Below are 21238 nucleotides of genomic sequence, written 5' to 3'. Positions count from 1 at the left end.
GCAGGCTAGCTCCAACTGCCTGCCTGGAAGAAGACAAGCCCTCCCTTCATCCACCATCTCGAGGGAGGTAGAGGCAGGCCAGCTCTACCAAGCCTCCCTGGAAGAAGACAAGCCCTCCCTTCATCCACTATCTTGAGGGGGAGAGAGGCAGGCCAGCTCCACCAGGCCTGCCTGGAAGAAGACAAGCCCTCCCTTCAGCCATCATCTTGAGGGAGAGGCAGGCTAGCACCACCAGGTCTGCCTGGAAGAAGACAAGCCCTCCCTTCAGCCACCATCTTGAGGGAGAGAGAGGCAGGCTAGCTCCACCAGGTCTGCCTGGAAGAAGACAAGCCCTCCCTTCAGCCACCATTTTGAGGGGGAGAGAGGCAGGCTAGCTCCAACTGCCTGCCTGGAAGAAGACAAGCCCTCCCTTCATCCACCATCTTGAGGGAGAGAGAGGCAGGCTAGTTCCACCAGGCCTCCCTGGAAGAAGACAAACCCTCCCTTCGTCCACCATCTTGAGGGAGAGAGAGGCAGGCTAGTTCTACCAGGCCTGCCTGGAAGAAGACAAGCCCTCCCTTCATCCACCATCTTGAGGGGGAGAGAGGCAGGCTAGCTCTACCAAGCCTCCCTGGAAGAAGACAAGCCCTCCCTTCATCCACCATCTTGAGGGGGAGAGAGGCAGGCTAGCTCCAACTGCCTGCCTGGAAGAAGACAAGCCCTCCCTTCATCCACCATCTTGAGGAATAGAGAAGCAGGCTAGTTCCACCAGGCCTCCCTGGAAGAAGACAAACCCTCCCTTCATCCACCATCTTGAGGGAGAGAGAGGCAGGCTAGTTCTACCAGGCCTGCCTGGAAGAGGAGAAGCCCTCCCTTCATCCACCATCTTGAGGGGGAGAGAGGCAGGCTAGCTCTACCAAGCCTTCCTGGAAGAAGACAAGCCCTCCCTTCATCCACCATCTTGAGGGGGAGAGAGGCAGGCTAGCTCCAACTGCCTGCCTGGAAGAAGACAAGTCCTCCCTTCATCCACCATCTCGAGGGAGGGAGAGGCAGGCCAGCTCCACCAGGCCTGCCTGGAAGATAAGCCTTCCTTCTGGTCCATCTGCCTTGGTCCAGGCCTGAGAGGGAGAGGAGAATGCTGGACCTGATCCCCTCCCTCCCTTACCATTCTCTTCTCCTTTTGTTTCGTGCCTTTTAGATTGTAAGCCTGCGGGTAGGGAACCGTCTATTATCCCCTCAGTTGTAAACTACTCGGATTCCCAGTGATTGGGCGGTATATAAATAAATCCTATTATTATTATTATTATTATTATTATTATTATTGGATCCAGCAGGGCCCACTCTTCCTCCGTGAAATCCACAACCACGTCCTCAAAGGTCACCTGTAGAAAGAGAAAATTATTCTTTCAGATTCTCAAGAAAATTGAAATTCCTACAGGATGTGATCCACAGACCCCTTACAGTGGCAACTTGTGATAGAAGCAGAGGGAAAGAACAAAATTCTGTGGGGACCAGGGAGTGGTCAGACGGGCACCCAGCCGAGGTCTTTCTTGGCTCACTTGAGATCTTGTCCCCTACCTGATCTAGTCTCCCAGAAGCTGTTCTGTATCCATCAGGATGAAGAGATGTCCTTGTACACATAGATTCAGTCCTTCTTCCACTTCCTGGGAGGAAGAAAAAAGGAAATATAGTATTTCTAACCCTTCCCTCTCCTTTCAGTCCCTCCTACATGTGCAAATGCAGCATACACCATTTCTCACATCAGGCTTTATTGCATTGTTTTCTGCAGACATGCTACTTTAATGATACACAAAGCCTGTGCTTCTTTCATCCTCCATCATCCTCCTCCTAGCTACAAAGAGGATGAGGAGGAAAAAGAAGGCTGGTCAAGCATAAAAAGTGCTTGTAAATTATACATCACTGTCTGAGGCTTTGTTAACTTGTGGTATGCCTGTATTTTCAAAGTGCTAGTTAGGATTAATAAAATAGTCCACGTGCTTCAATTGATAAGAGTCTGGATATTTCACACATATTTGAGAAGGGGGAATCAAATAGGAAACTACCCTTCTAGCCCTTACTCATTGAAGAGGACATTCCTGCTCTGCCTTGCGTGATCCACTTGGGCCACTGCTTTGGACTGGATTCAAAAGGACACTTCTCCTTCTCAGCCATCACTTTCACAAATAAGTCCTGCAGCAGAAGCACAAATGAGGAGAGAGGGGGAAGAGAGAAGAATTAAGGAAAGAGGACAAGGCCTTGTGGGGCATCATCCCCACTGCAGATGATTTCCAGAAAGAAAGAAAAAATCTGGGAAATGGTAGCTAGATTTACATCATTATGATGATTCCCCCCCCCCCCCCCCGGTTTGTATCCCTTGTTTCTATCCTCCAGGACTTGGATTCATGGTGATTTACAGCAAGCGTAACAACAACAACAACAAAACCATAAAAATAAATGCAGTCACAAATTATAGTTAAAAGGCAAGCTATCTACAGAACTGAAACCATTAAAACATAAGAGACTAAAAGGAAAGATTAAAACAGCAGAAATGCACATTGCTAAAACTAGTTTCAGGTAGTTTTCAGAAGGCTATTTTCATCTTGGGATAGAAACAGTCTAACCTCCCCAGGAAGGGTCTCATTGGCAGCCACTGAGAAGGCTGTAGCCCATGTTCCCACAACCACAAGGATACACTCATGTGGGCGAATATGCTCATTCAAAAAAGAGATGGAGCTTCACATGATATAATCAGCTGAATGAATTGTGCCTGGAACTGAATCAATAACCACCAAACCTGCTTAAGAAGGGAATCAGTAATCTGGCTGAAAACTGTGTCTTCTGGGTTAAATAACTGTATCCATAAAAACACCACCGCCACCATGTGATGATCCCTGGGGTCCAAGCAGGCAAACAGCAACCCTGTTCTTGGCTCTTAACCCACAGCCAATCCTTAATTCCCCATGTCTCCTGCGTCTCTGTTCCCACTCCCTCCTGAGGTGAATGAGACCCCCTGAGATCCTCTAGTCAAGCTGCCTGGCTGCCACCACCCAGTGAATCTATAATGAATTCCCTTTAGCACACCCTAGGGCTTGCAAAGGACTTAAATTTTCCTTCCCTTGCTAACTGGAGCAAGCAACAACCGAGCTAAGGCGCATATATAGGAGTACAGAGACAGCAGATAGTTTTCAAAAAAAATATTAATCCTAACTAGGCTGTATAGAGCAATAAGGTATCATTCATGCAAGGCCTCCAAACAAGGAAGACTCACCCACCCACATGGTCTCAGAGGCCTTTTTAAAAACCTTTGTCAGAAGATGCTTGAAACTCCGGGTCCTGCTCAACTGACTGGCTAGTTGGGCCTTAGGTCAGCTATGATGTAAATACTTATTAGCATTCCCTCCCCCCAGTCTTATAAGGTTAAAACTTTTTCAACATTAACAGCATACTTTTTATGTTAGGCCTAAAACTTGACAAAATAATAACAATATAAAGGGACATAACACGATAAATGGAAAGCAATATGAAAAATTATTGAAATAGTCGTATTTACAAGGAAGAGACGTAAAAACAGGGTAACTTTACAAACTTATCTCAGTGCCTCAATGGTTTCTTGTGGTTTGTATTGATTTGAGGTGTATAAGTCTAAACACACACAAAGCAATGTCAAAAAAGTCTTAGGGCTTACAAAATAACAGCAAATCATATGCTCTCAGTCTCTGAGGATGGCAGTGGCAAAACCCCATTTGTTTTACAAAAATGACCCTGTCATTACATGGCAGGTTTGGGCTGGATTAGATGACCTTTGAGGGTCCCTTCCAGCTCTAAGGTTCCATGAATGGCGGCAAATTAGATTTAACCTCCTCTGCAGCCATGGAAACCCTTGGGCAAGAAGTCACACTCTCTCAGCCTCAGGGGAAGGGAGTGGCAAAGCTCCCTCTGAAGAAATCTGGCCAAGAAAACCCCATGATAGGGTCACCATAATTCAAAAATGACTTGAAGGCACACAACACACACAGCAGCAGCAACAAAATTAATGTGATTGATAATATCAAGAGCCATAATAATAATAAATAACCAAAGCTGTTTTGGTTCCCAATCTGAGGAGAAAGGTGGGATACAAAAATCACCACCACCACCAATTATTATTATTGTCATGCCTCCAGAGCATCTTTGATGCTCTTGAGACATATATTTAGTTGAGATTATATTAGGCTTTCTATGTATCAGTTTAGGAGGGGAAATAAAGATCTCCAGTTTAAGAAAGACAAGGATTGTGGGAAATCCCAGGGTCTTATACTGTCTCCCTCTAGCTCAGGGGTAGGCAACCTTTTTGAGCCAGGGGCCGGGTTGCTGTCCCTCAGACAACTGGGGGGCCGAAGCCAAAAAATAAATAATTAAATAATTTTTTTAAAAAATAAATAAATAAATAAATCGGGACAAATGTAGGACAAAATTTTCAAATAGAGGACATTTTTTAAAAATATATATATAAATAAGTGGAGGACACGCAAAAAAAATTGCTGATTTTTAAAAAAATGTTAATAAAAGTGCATGTTTCGGAGGCTTCTATAGATAATTGCCCCCCTTGCCCACCGCTTGCCCCCCTTGCCTGCTGCTTGCCCCCCCTTGCCCGCCTCCTGATAGGCCAAAGGCCCCACGCCCTCACGCGAGAGGCCAAAGGCTCCGGCAGCAATCGGCAGCAATCAGCAGCAGGACCGGGCGGGGGCCAGTCCCAAGGCCTTGCCGGGCCGCATCCGGCCCGTGGGCCGCAGGTTGCCTACCCTTGCTCTAGCTAGTTTCAGTTGTGTAGTAAGATTTCAGCCAAGTCAGACCTGGAGATAATATTTTCCTTTGACAAAGATAAGTCCACAGAAGAAGAAAGATAAAACCCATCAAGAAGAGAGAGCAAGGTATTTAGGAAGGACTATTGAGAAAAAGGAGATCAGTTCCATGTTTTGTGTTTTTAACCAGTAAAGCTTTTGGAGACTTAAGAAATTTGTGGACAAGTCTTTTGTCCTGGCTGTGTTCCCGAGAGTCAGAGGCCTTATTACACCCAAAGTCCATAGTATTGCTCATGGGACAAAACAATTATTATTATTGTTTTTGTTGTATTTATTCCTGGGTTGGAGCCCTCTTACTAGGAAAACCTGCCCCCTTCCAGCCTTTAAGTGACCCTCTTTCTCCCAGTCCTGCCTTGCAAAAGAGGGGGTGTGGGCTCTTTTCCCACCCCCACCCCCAAAAACATGCAAAATGTTTGCAACCTGTTTGGTCTCTTCTCTGGGCATTTGCCCTGCAGCCATCCTTCCTCCATGATCCCTGGCTTTGGAGGCACCAGAAGCCCACCCAGGGAGGAACAAGAAAGGGAGAGGGAATGATGTTATTTGACCTCCCGTCCGTCCTGACTAGGGTTGTCATAGGTCAGGACCTCCAAACCAGGACAAATGTAGGAGAACATTTTCAAATGTAGGACACTTTTTTAAAAAGGAGGACCCCCAGGAGTGCGGGGGCTGGCCGCGATCACTGCAATCGTGGCCGGCCTCCACCTTCTTCCCTGGCCTCTAAGGAGGCCAGGCCTCCTTAGAGGCCAGGGAAGGAGCGCGGGGGCCCGCCGCAAACAGCCTCTTCCTTCTTCCCTGGCCTCTGTGGAGGCCGAGGCCTCCTTAGAGGCCGGGAAGGAAGGAGGAGGCCGCGGGGAGGCGGGGAGGGTGGCGCTTTAAGATGCGCGGTGGAGGAGGAGGAGGGCAGCGAGGCCCCACGGTCTGTGGCCAACCTGGGTGCAACCGGGTTGTCATGGTTTTTGGCGGCACCCGGGACGGGAGAGGCCCGGTGCCGCCAAAATGGAAAACCCCGGTTCCAGCCGGGATATGGCAAGCCTACTCCTGACCCTCCCCCCCTCCCTCAAAAAAGGCACCAATTCTGGGGAGGGAGATCCCTCTTTATATCCCCCAGAGGCAGGGAAAGTGTGGACTGCACAGGAAGGGTGGGTTGGTATGGGGTGGAAGGGAAGAGTCAGTCCTTCCTTCCTTCCTTCCTTCCTTCCTTCCTTCCTCCTCCTCCTCTTCTCCTTCTGCAAGAACGGAGACTTTCTTCTGCCAAAAGTGCAGACGAGGAGAAGGACCAGTAAGAGAGGGAAAGAGGGAGAAAGAAAGGGAAAGAATTCACTGGGAGGGAGGCCCCACTCATTCCCCTCCTCTGTCTGAGTGCGCTCCCAAAGGGAAGAGGAGGAGGGGGAGGAGGAGGACGGAGGGTGAAGGGGGGTCTGGACCCCCTGGCTACGTCCCTGTGTCAGGACACTTTGCCAGATGCCTTGCAGGTAAAGAGGGCTATTTATCTTAAGGAGCCAAGGAACAGCTGTCCAGAGAGTCTCCTTGCCCTTCCTAGCCAACTTCCCAGGTCTCCCTGCTTTACTTTCCACAAAGGCAGGAGGCCTGAGAGAATGACAAGGGGCTCCTCCTTCTCTCTGCTCTCAACAGAAAAGAAGGAAGAGGGGCATCTCATCACACTCCCCTTTGTTTCCCCTTCAGAAGGGCTTCCCTGGGGGAACAGAAGGCCTCTCTCCGCCCGCACATCGCTCTTGGTTCTGGCTTCTTTCTGGCTGTGTTTATGTGTGAGACAATTCTCCTAAAGAGGAGCTGCAGCCGAACCCAGAAGGAAGCACTGCTCCTCCCTTGAAGGCAACTGAATAATAATAATAATAATAATAATAATAATAATAATACTTTATTTATATACCGCTTTTCCAATGATCAAAGCGGTGTACATCAAGAATATAATTACATTCAATTTAAAAAATATAAAATCTTCATATATTAAAATACATAAAAACACAGTCAAAAATCTATCAGTCAATAAAGTGCAATTCTAGCAAGAATAGTGACTACAGAGAGTCAGATGGGTATGCTAATCAAAATAAATATGTCTTCAGAGCCTTCTTGAAGGCATCCAAAGTAGGGCAGACTCGAATTTCGTCAAGAAGATTGTTCCAGAGAGTCAGTGCTGTCAATGTATATGATCTCTTTTGTTACTGACAATCTCACTCTCGGATATTCTAATATATGTTTTCCTGATGTTCTGAGAGTGCGGGGCGGATTGTGTGGGAGGAGGCGCTCCTTCAAGTAGCTCGGACCCAAGCCATGTAGGGCTTTATAGGTAATAACTCCGTCTAGGACTGGATGACAAATTTCCCTGCCTGGACTTTGAGTCCCTATCACAAGTACCTCTGTTTTCTCTGGATTCAGCTTGAGTTTGTTTTCCCTCATCCAGCCCATTACTGACTCCAGGCCGGCGTCCAGAGGAGAGATGCCTTCCTTAGTCACTGTATCAGTCAGAGGCATGGAGAGATAAATCTGGGTGTCATCAGCGTACTGATAACATCGAGCCCCATGTTTCCGGATGATCTGTCCCAGCGGTTTCATGTAAATGTTAAACAGCATGGGGGATAAAATGGCGCCCTGTGGGATGCCTGATGTTAGCTCCCTTTTATGGGAACAACAATCCCCCAGCCTCACCATCTGGAACCTTCCTGAGAGATAGGATCGGAACCACTGGAGCGCAGTGCCTTAGATACATAAATCCCTCAGGCGTTCTAGAAGGATACCATGGTCGATGGTATCGAAAGCTACTGAGATGTCCAAGAGCACCAACAAGGTCCCCTGTCAATGGACGAAGATCATCGACTAAGGCGACCATAGCAGTCTCAACTCCGTATCCCACCCTGAAGCCAGTTTGAAATGGGTCTAGATAATCGGTTTCCTCCAAGACAGCTTGGAGTTGGAAGGCAACCACTCTCTCAATCACCTTGCCCAAAAATGGTAAGAGAGAAACTGGTCTATAATTGTTTCTCAACAGAGGATCAAGGGAGGGTTTTTTCAGAATTGGTTTTACTATTGCCTGCTTCAAGGCAGTTGGAAATATACCCTCCCGGAGAGATGCATTAATAATAAGATTTAGCAGTGTTTTCATTGTATTTCCTCCCTGAACAATCAACCAAGAAGGGCATGGGCCGAGAGGGCATGTCGTCCTCCTTACACTTCCAAGGAGCTTGTCCACTTCATCGGCACTTACAAACTCAAAGCGATCCAGAATAACCTTGTTTCCAGAGTCACAGGATACCCCTCTTATTGATTTTGCCAAAAAACCGGCATCAAGATCAGCCCTTATCTGAGAGATTTTATCGGCAAAGAAATCGTTAAAAGCGTCACAACAGGCTGTAGTTGGTTCTAATAGCTGCGGCGGCGTTTTACCAGGGGGGAGGGGTCAGTGAGAGAGGCCCCTCCTGAAAAGCCGGCTCCCCGGCCTCCTGAGGGACGCTGCCACCCCCCCCACGCCATCGGGTGGAACTTTTTTTTTTCTTCCCTGCTATTTGTATGGGGGTGTTTTCATGTATTCTTAATTGTTTTATAGCACATGATGTATGTATAGGGGGGTTGTAATTTGTGATCTATGATGTTTTAACTGTTGTATTATTGCTGTAATTTGTGATTTATGATGTTTTAACTGTTGTATTATTGTTGTTCACCGCTATGATCCTTGGAATAGCGGTATATAAATAAACAATATTATTATTATTATTATTATTATTATTAATAAGGGGTTCAGAGTGGTCGGTACTTCAGTTAATTCCCTGACCACCCTGAATAATAATAATAATAATAATAATAATAAATATTTATTTATAGCCCGCCTTTCCTCAGATCAAGGCGGGTTACAGCAAATATCAATAGAGCACAGAACCACAATAAAAGCATCAAAAATTACATTAAAATGGCAAACACAAATTACCATAACAATCCAGCTAGCTAAAATATACAAATACCATAATGGGGAGGGGGAGGGGAGGCTACATTGGTGACAATTAGGGGAAAGCCTGTTGGAACAGAAGGGTTTTTAACCCCTTCTTAAACAGGTCAAGAGAGGTGGCTGAGCAGAGCTCGCCAGGAAGCGAGTTCCAGAGCTTGGGGGCTGAGATGGAGAAGCCCCTCTGCGATGTTGTGGCATATTTTGAGTCTGGAATTCTCAGTAATTGCTTCCCAGCCGATCTGAGTGTGCGGGGCGGATTATATGGAGAGAGGCGGTCCTCCAAGTACCCTGGGCCCAAGCCATTTAGGGCTTTATAGGTAATGACCAACACCTTGTATTGCGCTCGGAAGCGGATAGGCAGCCAATGTAGATGAACAGCTCTGCTGGACAAGACTCCGCCGACGCAATCCGTGCAGCATTGAATAAATTCTTTGCTGCACTGATTGCTACTCCGTAGGAATGTAACATGTTCTCAAGGAGTGTCTTATCAGATATGTGTTGATGCTTCCGCCAGTAGCGTTCTAGTCGTTGCGCAGCCCGCTTCATCTGGCGTAGGTCTTTTGTGTACCAGGGTCTTCTGTTAGAAGTGGGCTGGTAAGGACGCTCGGGAGCGATACTGTCTATTACCCCGGTAAAGTTCTTATTCCAATTATTAACCAGGGTTTCGGCAGAATCGCTATTGTCCCCAAACATAATTCCCTCTAGGGCATCTTGGAACCTTTTGGGTTCCATCAGCCTTCGAGGGCAGACTATTCTAATAGGTCCTCCACCCCCGAGGGGTTTTTGGATTGCGGCATTCAGTCCCACCTTGATCAGAAAATGGTCCGTCCATGACAGGGGGGAGATATCAGTTATCTCCACCCATGGATATTCCCGGTCTGTACTGAATACCACATTGAGAGTATTACCAGCACAGTGTGTTGGGCCCTGAACCAATTGGGACAGGCCCATGGCTATCATGGAATCCATGAACTGCCGAGCCACACCTGTCAGATCTGAGAAGCTGGCCTTGAAGGGGATGTTGAGGTACCCCAGGAAAAGAAGCCTGGGGGACTCCAGCACCAGCTCTGAGACTAGCTGTTTCAGCTTGGCCAGGGAGTCTGTTAGGCTATGGGGTGGACGGTAGACCAACAGAATCCCCACACTGTCCTTGGCCTTTAGGGTCAGGTAAATACATTCGATGTGTGTCAGTTTCGGAATCAGGTTTCTGGTCAAGGTGATGTTACCTTTATGGACGACAGCCACTCCTCCCCCTCGCCCACTTTCCCTGATCTGCTCCTTCACTACATAGCCAACTAGGAGAGTTTTAGCCCAGGTCACACAGCTATCTTCCCCCAGCCAGGTCTCTGTGATGCATGCTAGGTCAGCATTTGTGTCATCTATTAAATTGTACAAGATGTGTGACTTGTTCTTCACTGACCTAGCATGGCTCTGGAGCGAAGGAGCTGGGAGTTGAGTAGCATGCATCTGAATGGTTTTTGTTGTTGTGAGCCTTAAAGTCGTTTCCCACTTATGGCAACCCTAAGGAAACCCTCAAACAATAGTAATAATAATAATATTAGTAACAAGAAAACTGCATTCTGTTTGATTAACAAAATAAGGATGAGACTTGCCCAAGGTCACACTTTGGGTTTCCATGGCCAAATCCAGAGATTCAAATCCTATTCTCCAGAGTTGTAGCCCAACACTCAAACCACTACACCACTCTGCCCTTCCTGTTTCCCACCAGAAGGATGTTTCTCTATGTGCACTTTTTTCTCTGACACCCTTCTTCACGCGCACACACACACGCGTATCACTCATCCTTCCATATTAGCAGCTTTGAGTTTTGTGGATTTGATTATTCAAGGATTTGGTTAATATGTTCTCTCTAGGAATATCTAGGTCCTCCAGTACAACTTTATGGTCAACTTGAACTAAAAATTGCACTGAAAGACCTAGAGAGAACACTCCGCTAGGCGTTTGTTGCTTCTCCAGCACAGTTCTATGGTCAGTGTTTGTTGGATGTTGAACGCAAAGTTGCGCTGGAGGACCTAGAGATTCCTAGAGGGGTGTCCTCTCAGGTAAAAATATAGTGTTTTTTTTATTTGCGGTTTTTCCATATTCATGGGGTCTTGTGCTCCTAACCCTAGCGAACATGGAGGGACAAGTGTATATACTTAACTATATACATATATATATATAACCCACCCTTTTCCTAAACCTGAGTCAGGGCAGCTTGCAAGATTAAAACAGCTAATTATAAACATGCAGTAGAACCTCACCTTATGAGGGGGTTCCGTTCTGGACCGCCTCACTTTAATAGGAATTCCGCCTATGCTGAAGTCCTATTAAAGTGAATGGGGCTCATGTGCACGGCACTGGAGTGCGTGGGGTGCCACGGACGCACACCCCATTCATCTGAATGGGACGCGCTGCCCTGCACGCTCCCGTGCTGCTTGAACACATATGCTCAAATCGCGTATAACACGGGTGCACTGTACATTAAAACAGAATCAAATTACTAAAACAGATGAAAACATGTTTCACAAATTTGCATGTCATCCTTACTCATCCTTACTGTTCCAATTTTAGTATATGTGATACCAAAGCGAGAACTCAAACAGATATTTGAACCCAGTTCTCCAGAGTTGTAGCCCAACACTCAAACCACTACACCATGCTGCCCATCCTGTTCCTTACCAGAAGGATGTTTCTCTATGTGCATAAAGGAAAAAGGATTTCTAAGCTGGTCTTGGAAAGATTCTTACCTAACTCCTGGAAATGCTGCCTCCATCCAGTCAGCAATGCTGAGCTGAAAGGACCAAGGTCTGACTCAGTGCAAGGCAAGCGATGCTCTAAATATCCTGTATAATCATCATATTCTCAATGGCTGTGTGTTGTTGTCTTTGTATGCTTCCAAATCCCTTTCCTGGAGGCCTTAAGGCAGACCTGAGATGGACTTTTCTTAAGATTCGGCAGTATCTCACTTCCGGTTGGGAATGGCGTCCCGCTAAGACGATCTCCGCATGGGCTCTGTGGAGACGTCTGGATTGAGCTGGAATTTCTGGGAGCAGGGGACCCTGTCTACCAGAAGAATTCCTCTTAAGGAAAGGGGAATCTGAGGGGGCTCGGCGCAAGACCCCAAACTGTCTCTGGAGCCGAGTGTTCGGCAGTAAGTTCACCTTGCTACGTGGGGAGGACAGAAGCCATAGGAGACGGGGGATCTGAAGAGCAACCCACGCCAGCATAATCAAGGGAGCCTTTAGGCACAGGGACGCCCACCAACTTTTTAATAAAAGTGGACTTAACGGAGGACATAATTGGGAACGCACTACACCCGAGAACAACAACTGAGAGGTAAACCCATAGGATCGGGAATAAATAACAATAGCCTGTGTTTGGGTTATTATTAACAATAACAACAAGAAGATAATAAGTTATTAAGTCATCAAGTTTTAAGAAGTGTAACTAAAGTTTCAGAGACTGATGTTATTACCCCAATAAACTAACTATATTGGCTGTTGGATACATTGGATGAGGAGAAAGAAAGAAAGAATTTTACAGTGGATCCCTGGGAGAAAGGAAAAGAGAAACCTTGTAACCCCTTGAAACAATAGTGGATTATAAAACTTTACAAAGTAAAAAAGGAAAAAAGGGGTGCATTTGGGACTAGACTCAGGCTTCTATAATTGTCGGGAGAAGGCAAGCGGCGGAGATTCCCAGACTCTCTTGGAAATTTATTTTTCTTTTATATAAGACTGGAGTGAAGCTGTTAAGCAGACAAGAAAAAGGTCTGTGATTTCGGGTTCTAAAGGGACTAAAGAGTTAAGGGGACTCTACTGGTGAGAAAAGAGGCTGAGAATAGCGGAGACTGGTGAAGGCTGAAAGGAGAAAAAATAAGGAGCGACCTTGGAAACTCACCTGTGTTAGATCCTGGGAGAGATTGGAGATTGGAGAGGAGGGGGAAAGACGGAGTGGCGGAGTGAGGGGAGCCTGGGAGGAGAGAGGAAGAAAAGCTGGAGGCGTCGCGAAGGGAGGAGGAAGGAGGACGCTGGACCATAGAGGAAGGAGATAGAAGGGCGAAGTGAGTGAGAAGAAGGAAGAGCATCGGAAGAGGGGACAGCGGAAGTAGAAGAAGACGGACGGAAGATTGAACCATAGAAAAGGACGCTAGATAGGCTCCTTGGAGGACTGCAAACCGATCCACCTGGAAGGACTGTAATAACATAGGAAGAGAAAAAGGGAAAACGTAAGGTTTGGGGGCTTGATAATTGGAATAGAGACGGGATAAAAATAGACTGAGGGGGGTGGAAGGAGGTGAAGGAAGATATAAAGGCATAAAGATATAAAGGGTTGTCGTGAGTACAATTGAAGAGGACTGCCGGGGCTTACTTAGGAGGCTCTGGTTGAACGTTTGGGAGGTGGCTATGCCTTTTTTGTTTTTTCTTTGAGCCTTTGTGTATCTCTTTCCACTGGATTGTGTTATTTAGAGTTAGGAAGGTCTGCTTAGATTTAATAGTATTGTTTAACAAAGAGAGATAGGGGGTTAAGTAACTAAAAGTAATGTAAGATAGGAGGTCTGTGGAGGAAAGAACAGTAAAAATTTTATAGATATATATATATAAGAGAGAGGAGAGAAGGGAGAAGAGGGGGGTTAGGAAGGAAAGTAGGGATAGGTAGAAGAAATAGAGGGGAGAAATAATACATAGTATATTTAGTGATTCTTACTTGTATTATAGGAATTGTTTCCCGGTGGTAATTGAGGCTATTGTTTTAAAGGGTTTGCAAGTAAGCAACAGTGAAAGAAGACAATACGAAAGGGATAGGAAGAAAATGAATACGAGGCATCAGACACATAAGGCTCAATCTCAGGCTTTAAGTCAAAGACGAAACTCAACAGAAAGAATAAACGGACCAGATATGAATCAATTGATTTTGGAAAAGATAGAAAGTTTGTCGCTTAGTCTGTCTTCTAATCTAGCTAAAGAAATGAGCAATTTTAAAAAAGAGATTAAGCAAGAGATAAGGGCAGATTTGAAAGAGATTCGGGCTGATTTGCAAGAAATTAAACAAACAGTGGATAGTTTAACGGGTGAAATTCAAAGAGTAAAACAAAGAGTAGATATTTTAGAATTCAGAAGTGAGAAGTTAGAAACAGATTATGGAAAGCTTCTAAATAAAAGAGATGAAGATTTGGATGAGAGGGCTCTTTGGGAACAGAAATTAAAAGAGAAAAGTGTAAAAATAAGAGGAATTCCAGAAGACAAAGATGAAAAACTTGAAGAGACATTAATTACAGAAATAGCTAAATATTTAGAAAAGTTTTTTTTTGAGGACGAGGTGGACAACCTCTACAGAGTGAACTCGCAGGTGGCCAAGCAAAGAGGCCTCCCGAGGGACGTGGCTTTATTTTTTGTAAGAAAGCGTACCAGGGACTTGTTTTTAATGAAACACAACGAATCGCCTTTTCAGTTTAATGGGGTGGAGCTGAAGATATTGAAAGATATCCCAGGGCGCTTCTTACGGAAAAGAAGGGACTACAGTGCGTTAACAGCAGTTTTAAGAAGAGAAGGTATTTCTTATAGGTGGGATCTTCCTGAAGGACTAACATTTTGGTGGCGAAAGAAAAGAGTTAAAATCAGCTCTCCTGATCAGGCAAGAAGTTTCTTGAGAAGAGTGGATGATCAAAGGAAAGAAGAAGATAGAGAAAAAGAGAGTAACAATCGACAAAGACAAAATGATGAAGTAAGACAAGAAATCCAAGATAATGTAGCAACAGGTGTTGATCAATTGAGTGTACAGGAATTCTTTGAAGAAGAAGAGAGATTGAGAAAGGAAGAACGAAACGATCAGGAGGAAGAAGAGAGAACGTCAGAGACTTAGTTTTCATAGTTTTAGCTGATCCATCTTCAGCCATATCTTTTTTTTGTAATATCTGAACTTTTCTTTTTATTTACTTCCATTGCCTTAATAAAAACAAGTTGTATATTTACGACAGACGAATCGGTTTGTGTTGGAGGATACATTGGGGTCAGAATGGATAAACTAAATTTAATAACTTGGAATGTACAGGGCTTAAACACACCCCAGAAGAGAAAGAAAGTTTATCATTATCTACAAAAATTAAAAGCGGATGTAATATGTATTCAGGAAACAAGAATAAAAGAGAAAGATAAAAAATATTTAAGATGTGCGAAATTAGGGCAAGAATTTGTATCTGCGTCTAAAGTAAAAAAAAAGGGAGTGGCCATATATATAAATAACAATTATAACACCAGAGAAGTATATAATGACAATGAAGGACATCTTATTATGGTAGAGTTAAAATATAAGGAGCAAAGCTTCCTATTGGTTGGGGTATATGGTCCATTGGAAAATAAAAATAAATTTTATAAAAAGGTAAAAAATGAATTAAATAAGCTTACAGTTGAAAATATAATAATTTTAGGGGATTTTAATGGGGTAATAAATCCAGTAGTCGATAGATTTTCAGAAAAAAAGCGAAAAATTAATCAAGGAAAATTACCGCAGGAGTTTTTTGACTTGATGAAATCACATTGTTTAGGGGATGCCTGGAGAATAAAGAATGGTGAACATAAAGATTTTACATTTTATTCAATCCCACATAAAACCTGGTCCAGGATAGATACAATCTTAACCTCACTTCATCTATGTGAAAGAATTGGAAAGGTGAAAATACTTCCAAAAATATGGTCAGATCATTCTCCGGTTCAAATGGAGTTACAGTTAGGGAAAAGAGATTATAATTGGAGATTAAACGCAAATTTGCTGAAAGATGAGAAATTGGTAAAAGATTTAAAGCAGAACATTGAATGGTATTTTAAAGAAAACAGGAATAACGAGACCTCTTCACAAATAACTTGGGAAGCAATGAAGGCAGTGATAAGGGGTTGGATAATTAAAAAAGCATCCGAAAAGAAGAAAATTCGAGAGGGTAAATTGGTGAAATTTAATGATGAATTGAATTTGAAGGAGTCGCTGTTAATGAAAGACCCAAATAATAGGAAACTTCATTATGAAGTAAAAGTCCTACAAACACAAATTAGAAGACATTTGGCAGAGGATCTAGCAAATAAAATGAAATATGTTAAACAGAGATATTTTGAAGGGGCAAATAAATCGGGAAAAATTTTGGCAGCACAACTGAAAAAAGAGAAAGCCAAAAGATCAATAATAGCCCTTAAAAAGGAAAATGAGATAATTTCGGATCAGAAAAAAATAAGGGCAAATTTCTGGAACTATTATAAAGAATTGTATAGGGAAGGGCATGTAGAGGAGGTAGACATGATTAAATATTTGGAAAAGACAAGTTTAACGGAATTCACAGAGGAACAGAGAGATAGATTAAATGGACCTATTACGGAACAAGAATTGAAGCGGGCAATCTCTACGAGTAAATCAGGAAAATCCCCAGGTCCAGATGGGTTTATAAATGAATTTTATAAAGTTTGTGCAGATCAAATTACTCAACCCTTGTTGGAAGTGATGAATGAGGTGAGATTGGGCAAGATACCCCAAACATGGACTCAATCCAACACAATATTGTTACCTAAAGAAGGGAAGGATTTAGGCTGCCCGGAAAATTATAGACCTATTTCTCTTTTAAATTCGGAATATAAATTATTGGCTTCGATATTGGCAGTTAGATTAAAATCAATTCTAAAAGATTGGATACATTTAGATCAGAACGGGTTCCTTCCTAACAGGAGAATTAAAGATAATATTAGGAATATTTTAAATTTGGTGGAGGCTCATGAAAAAAAAATTGATAAGAAAATGGCTATGTTTTTCATCGATGCAGAAAAGGCTTTTGACAATATTGATTGGAAGTACATGTTTGGGGTATTGACTAGGGTGAAAGCAGGACCGGAATTTATAAAGATGATTCAAACAATCTATACAAAACAGGAGACTAAAATTATTGTTAATGGTGAGAAAACTAAAACCTGTGAGATAAGGAAAGGGGTTAGACAAGGGTGTCCCTTGTCCCCACTTTTATTCATTTTGGCCCTAGAACCATTATTAACGAATATTAGAAAGAATCCATTGATTGAGGGATTTAAATGTAAAGGGGAAGAGTATAAACTTAGGGCATTCGCGGATGACGTGGTTCTAACAATAGCTAATCCTAAGGAAAGTTGTGAACAGCTAATGAAGACTTTAAAAAAATTTGGGAGAGTGTCGGGGTACCGGATTAATGTGGACAAAACAAAAGTTTTGGCCTTGAATTTAACAACGGAGGAAAAGAATTGGTTGGAGCAAATAACAAAATTTAAAATTGAGAAAAAGGTTAAATATTTGGGCTGTGTATTAACAGTTAAAAATTCGGATCTTTTTAGAAATAACTATGAGAAATTATGGGGGGAAATTAAAAAAGAATTAGAAAGATGGGATAAATTGAATTTATCATGGATGGGGAGAATTGCCACAATTAAGATGATGGTACTGCCAAAAATGATGTTTTTATTTCAGACACTTCCAATTATAATGAATGATAGACCGTTTGTGAAATGGGAAAAAGATTTAAACAATTTTATTTGGAAAAAAAAGAAAGCAAGGGTTAAAGCAAGAACAATGCAGGATGCGGTGAGGAATGGAGGATTGGCATTGCCAAATATAAAATGGTATTATTATGCAGCGGTATTAGATTGGTTATTAGACTGGATTAGATTAGATAATAGAAGGGTCATAAATTTGGAGAAAAGGGATTTAAAATTTGGACTTCATGCATATCTGATATATGGGAAAACTAAAATTGATGGATACTTTAATGATCATATTATACGTAAATCGTTGATTAGAGTATGGAATAGGTACAAAAGAAAATGGTGTGCATTAATACCATTATGGACCTCCCCTAATGAAGCTTTCTTTAATCGAATCGTGATACAGGATAATAGGTGGGTGACATATAAACAATTAACAACAGTGGTTGGAGGAGTGAGAAAAATGAAAACACAAGAGGAATTGGAGAGGGATGGACTTAAATGTGATTGGTTTTCATATAGACAGTTTAAAGAAAGATATATAATGGATAAGAAAATGGAAGATATAGGGGAGGGGGAACCACAATTAGAAAAGATTATATTAGACCCCAAGAAACAAATAGCTAAACTTTATAATTTAATTAGGGAGTATGAATTGGAAGCAGAAATTATAAAGGACTATATGATTAAATGGCCTAAGGATTTAAAAGAAACGATTCAATTGGAACAATGGGAAAGTGTTTGGAACGGAAGAGTAAAAATAACACCCAGTGCGGAAATTAAAGAAAATCTATATAAATCAATGTATAGGTGGTACTTGACCCCTTTTAAGTTATCCAAAATGTTCAATCAAAATAATTCATGTTGGAAGTGTAAAAAGGAGGTGGGAACGTATCTTCACTGTTGGTGGAGTTGCCCTAAAGTATTTAGGTTCTGGAGAGAGGTCCATAAAGAGATTAAAAAAATTGTGACAATTAGAGAAAAACCAAATCCCTTAATGTATCTCCTGAATATTACTGATTTGAATAAGGAGGAAGTATATAAAGAAAAGATATTATTTTATATGATCGTGGCCGCAAGAGCAGTGATTGCCAAGAAGTGGAAGACGGAAGAACTGCCTTCAATTGAAGACTGGCATTTAAAGGTGATGGAATACTCTGAGATGGATAAATTAACAACTTTGATAGGGAAAGGGAGTTTGGATGAGTTTAGTAGGGAATGGGATCCCTGGGATGAATATTTACATAATAGGGGGTAGTTATTAGGATGGTTTTTTTTAGAGATCTCTAGAATAAAGTGAAAAAGGGGAAATTGGTGGCGGTTTCAGAACTAGGGGATTTTTGGGATCTTTATTGTTAGAGCGGTAGTATATTTCCTATGGTGTGAATATAGAACAATGAATAAGAGTTTGTTTTAATATTAGGCCAAAAAGAGAGGGTGGAAGATGCGAACCAAAGGAAGTCAGTGGAGAAGATAGAAAAGAGAGAGAAGATAAAAGTGAAAGTAGAAGGGACAATAAGAAACATATACAATGTACTGATTTTTAATCTGTTATAAGCTTTTGGCTTTCTTTTTTTCTTTTGTGGTTATGAGATGTATGTTTTATTTGTAAGTTTGTCATGTGTTTAATAAAAAATTAAAAAAAAAAGATTCGGCAGTATCTCTTTCCTCAGGTGCCTTGCCTTTGCCTCCCTCTGAGGCTGAGAGAGTGTGACTTCTTGCCCAAGGCCTCCTGGGGGGCTTCCAGGGCTGAATGGAGAGAGCTAGTCCCACCCTCAAACCACTAAGCTGCACTGCCTCCCTCCCTTGTGCCTGGCCCAGAAGCCTTGAGAGGAGGCTGAGAGGAGGTTCCAAGGCTTGGACTGAGGGCAGCAGCCAAGGAGGGATCTGCTGATCCTCCTCCTTCGCCGACAAACATTAGGGTCCACCCTTTGGAGCTCCCTCCTCCCTCCACGCCTTCCTCTCTCTCTGGGAACTAGCTGGCCTCTCTGCTACTCTGAACCCTTGGAGGACTGAAGGGAGGCCTTCTTGCCCTCCTCCCCTGCCTCTCCCTGCGCCAAAGACAATCAGCCTCTGCTTCATGGGTCACAGCAAAGGCTGTGGATTGCTCTTAGGGCAATGGAGCCACCACAGCATCTGGTGCTCTTTAAGGGATTTTGGACTTCAGCTCCCAGAATCCCTGACCTTTGGCCAACATGGCTGAGGCTTCTGGGAGCTGAAGTCCAAAATCTCTCTCTTTTCCCCGCTTTTGGAATATGTTTTATTAGTTTGAGACCACTTTAACTGCCCTGGCCCAGTGCTAGAGAGCTGTAGTTTATGGTGCACTAGATCCCTCTGGCAGAGAAAGCTAAATCTCTCACTCAGCTACACTTCCCAGAATTCCCTAGCATTGACTCAGGGCAGGTAAAGCCTAGAGGAGCCCTCTGACAACTGAAAGACTGCCCTCATTCTCTGGGGGCTACCTCCAATAATGTGGGCATACAGCATTGCAACCTGAGGGTAGGATGCTGACTTAGGAACTACGTCTTCATTCATTACAAGGTTTATACTGCTGCACCCAAATCACAGGATCTGAGAGTTGTGTATTATAAAACCAGTTAACGCATGTAAACAATATAAAACGGTGTAAAAGAGAAAATTAAATAGGCTAAAGGTGTATGAAACCACCTGAGAAGATAAAGCAAGGACATCCAAACTGGTGAGGAGAGTTTAAAAGAATTTTAACATGGCTATAACATCACCAGTCCTAGGAAATTATCACACTAGGTCCTAATGCAGCAACAATCGTGGAAATGAAAGAAAAAGAAACAATAGCCTTATAGCGCTCTTTATGTTCACACTTTTGCGCTTTCACATGAAAACACAACTCCTAACACCTAGAACTGCATGACTGCTTTCCAGACATATCAACAACTGATTCAATGTTACATGGGAATGGACTGTTGAGTGCATGTGCCATTTCCATTTTAAATTTCCTGTGATGGCTGATGCTCTCAGAAGCCATTTAAATATTAAATAGCCCTGGATGCTGCCTGCAGTCACTTGTAAATACAAAGATCTCTGGTCAGGAAGATCCCCGGCTGGTTCTGCAACCATTTAAACTATACATATTTCTGGCCCTTCAAAATGCCAAGATTGCTTCCTCATTACTGGGAACGAAGCATGATTGCCATTTGCACCCTGGCTATCATGCTTCAATCACGGTATTGTGAAGGCTATTCATGGGATGGCCTGAGAATAATAATAATAATAATAATAATAATAATAATAATAATAATAATTTGTTTTATTTCTATACCGCTATTCCAAAGATCATAGCGGTGAACAGCAAGTAAGCTAATTAGCAAGTAAGCTAATTTAATAATAAGCTAATAGTTTGTTCCTCTTTAGTTGCTGGTTCTTCCTGGGAATTTTGTGTGATGTCATCTGAAAATCTTATGTGTGTTCACACAATTATCCTTGATATTGCCTTTCCCTCCTCCTCCAGACTGATAATCTCCCTAATCTCTAGAGCAGCAGCAAACAAGCCTTTTCCATCCGCAATTCTACGGGCATGTCTTCAAATACTTATAAATGGCTATTATGTCACCACTTAACTTTCTCTTCTCTAGGATAAACATACCCAGATGTCTCAGCCATTCCTGGTAGATCATGGTTTCCACATCTTTCCATATTTTGGTCACCCTCTTTTGAATTTGCTCCAGCTTGTCCACAGCTTCTTGAATTGTGGTGCCTAAAACTGAACACAGGCCCATCGATGCAAAAATGTGCCAGAGCATGCAGAAGAGTACCATAACCACTTCTGAAACCTTGGACCGAATGCAGATGTTCCACACCAGACCAAGCCATCCCATGGCTTTCATAGAGGAAGCTATACAGGGCAGAGAGACCAGTATCGCTCCGGTTCTATTTGCTTTGCCTTTTCTGGACCTCAAATAGTTTAGTTGGACATATTATTTCATAGCAGATTT

This window comes from Sceloporus occidentalis, unplaced genomic scaffold (assembly GCF_023333645.1).
Source record: "Sceloporus occidentalis isolate IW3139 unplaced genomic scaffold, rSceOcc1.0.p SCAF_1, whole genome shotgun sequence".
Lineage (NCBI taxonomy): Eukaryota > Metazoa > Chordata > Lepidosauria > Squamata > Phrynosomatidae > Sceloporus > Sceloporus occidentalis.
This window is presented reverse-complemented; position numbering follows the sequence as displayed.